The sequence below is a fragment of the Schistocerca piceifrons genome, unplaced genomic scaffold (assembly GCF_021461385.2).
Source record: "Schistocerca piceifrons isolate TAMUIC-IGC-003096 unplaced genomic scaffold, iqSchPice1.1 HiC_scaffold_939, whole genome shotgun sequence".
NCBI classification, from domain to species: domain Eukaryota; kingdom Metazoa; phylum Arthropoda; class Insecta; order Orthoptera; family Acrididae; genus Schistocerca; species Schistocerca piceifrons.
The window spans coordinates 357,501-360,000 of record NW_025729211.1 but is presented as its reverse complement, the minus strand read 5'-3'; the positions used below and the strand labels follow the sequence as shown (position 1 = coordinate 360,000).

Genomic DNA, 2,500 nt, shown 5'->3' with positions numbered 1-2,500 from the left:
CGTATCGTTATTTTTCGTCACTACCTCCCCGTGCCGGGAGTGGGTAATTTGCGCGCCTGCTGCCTTCCTTGGATGTGGTAGCCGTTTCTCAGGCTCCCTCTCCGGAATCGAACCCTGATTCCCCGTTACCCGTTACAACCATGGTAGGCGCAGAACCTACCATCGACAGTTGATAAGGCAGACATTTGAAAGATGCGTCGCCGGTACGAGGACCGTGCGATCAGCCCAAAGTTATTCAGAGTCACCAAGGCAAACGGACCGGACGAGCCGACCGATTGGTTTTGATCTAATAAAAGCGTCCCTTCCATCTCTGGTCGGGACTCTGTTTGCATGTATTAGCTCTAGAATTACCACAGTTATCCAAGTAACGTGGGTACGATCTAAGGAACCATAACTGATTTAATGAGCCATTCGCGGTTTCACCTTAATGCGGCTTGTACTGAGACATGCATGGCTTAATCTTTGAGACAAGCATATGACTACTGGCAGGATCAACCAGGGAGCTGCGTCAACTAGAGCTGAGCAGCCGGCCGCCCGGGAGTGTGTCCCGGGGGCCCGCGCGAACACGCAAGCGTCCGCTCAATCATTCTGCAAACAGGAGGAGGCTGAGCTCCCCTGCACAATACACCTCGAAACCCTCTCAGGTCCCGGCGGCGCGCAGCGCCGTCCCAAGTACTTGGTCGGGTTCGAGAGAGGCGCAATCGCCCGGAGTTAGGCGAGTAGACGCTTTCGGTGCGACCACCCGTGCTCCCAACTGAGCTTGCCGCTGCCGACAGAGGCCCGGGAGCGTGCTGTCGTGGCATTGCCGGCGGGAGACAACACGCGCCACCTACGGTGACCGGCAGCTCCAACGCCAGCGCCACAGAAGGACAAAAGCCCCACTTGGGTGCCGAAGCGAACTCTCCCAGCACAGCGCACGCGCCAACACATCCGCACAGCTGCGATACAAACCACCAGCGAGAACCGCTGGGGCGACCGAGCAGCAGACGGCGTCGCGGCGCCGAGCGCCGGGCGGCAGCGCATCCTCAACGCACACAGTCCTCAATCGGACCAGCACACTGAAGATGTCCACCGCGCTTCGCACCGGGCCCGCGAGGACCTACTTTGGCCGCACGGCGCCGCGCGCAGGGTGCGCCGGCGCGCAGCTGCGACGCCTGCCGCGTCCGTCGGCCGGCGCGCCTGCCACTGGCCGCCCCCACCAGCCGGCTGTAGCGCGTGCGCCCACGCACCGCGCGGCCAGCACGCCGGGAGGCGCCCCCTCACCGGCCGGGGACGGTCCCACCCAGCCACCGCCGCGTATCGCTTCACACCCAGATGCCGTTCAGTTTCGTCGGCATGGTGGGTATCGCTGGAACAACCGGTTAGTACCTCAACCTATCGTCGCCATCACCGATTCACCCCTAGCGAGAACAACCGCACCACAACAGGTTACCATTTGTTCATTTGCGTAACTTCACCAGAAAACGCAGGCGTCCATCGCCATTTGCAACTTCCACGATTATTGCATGCCTGTGTCAGGTGTCACGCCACACTACGTCTGCCCACATACACGCAACAAAATGTGCACGCCTAGACAATACGTGGAAGGTGGCCCCCGTACGTATGCGATGTCCATTGCTCGAACGACTGTCAACCGGCCTCTGTAGCATGTCGCAGATATGGAACGCGGTGCACCATGCCATCACGGTGTGTGAGGAGAGACGACTAGGTCCGAATACATCAACAGACAGCTCATGCTGATCGCCATCCACGGCGTCCGTTCCTCCCACACGTCTCTATGGCGTACCACACTGCAATCCAGCTCTCATAGGGAGACGACACGTAGCTGCGTGCACAATATTTGCACTGTATGGTCCGCCGTTTTTGGGCGCAGTCGTTGTACGGTCACACATGTGCCACGATGTATCATTCAGTACATAAGGACGAATGTGCAGTACAGATTGTGGTTTACGCGTACGACATTAGCGGACAGTTGACACAGGCCGCACCACAACGTAGCCTGAGTACGTCGCATGCGGAGGGCATTGAACATGCAAAGTTCTCACCAACCAGCTTGCGAAGGCAGGGGGCAAGGTGGGGACGTGGGGAGGGGCGGCATGTACGTCCTGCTGCCATCCACATTACAGTGTACAGCAGGAGCATGTGGAAAGTGAGCAAGACTTGCAAGGTGTTTAACATGAAGCGATACACAGGGGAGCGGGGAGTGCGAGTAGCGAACTATATTGCGAGGGTTGCGGGTGGGCAACACTACACTAATTGAACGAGTCGTATAACAATTACAGAGCAGGTTTAGGCGACAACGTGGGTTACGTTAGGCGACAACGTGGGTTAGGTTAAGGCACGACGTGGGTTAGGTTAAGGCACGACATGGGTTAGGTTAAGGCACGACATGGGTTAGGTTAAGGCACAACATGGGTTAGGTTAAGGCACAACATGGGTTAGGTTAAGGCACAACATGGGTTAGGTTAAGGCACAACATGGGTTAGGTTAAGGCACAACA

General features: G+C 57.8%; 1 non-coding gene across 1 annotated transcript in view; it reads right to left on the bottom strand.

Annotated features, from left to right (window-relative positions):
- LOC124772362 overlaps nucleotides 1-502 on the bottom strand; it is a 1,909-nt gene extending 1,407 nt beyond the window's left edge. Inside the window, exon 1 of the ribosomal RNA XR_007013982.1 lies at nucleotides 1-502. This exon is cut by the window's left edge and continues 1,407 nt beyond it. This is a non-coding gene — a ribosomal RNA (small subunit ribosomal RNA).
- Between the last annotated feature and the right edge of the window lie 1,998 nt (nucleotides 503-2,500).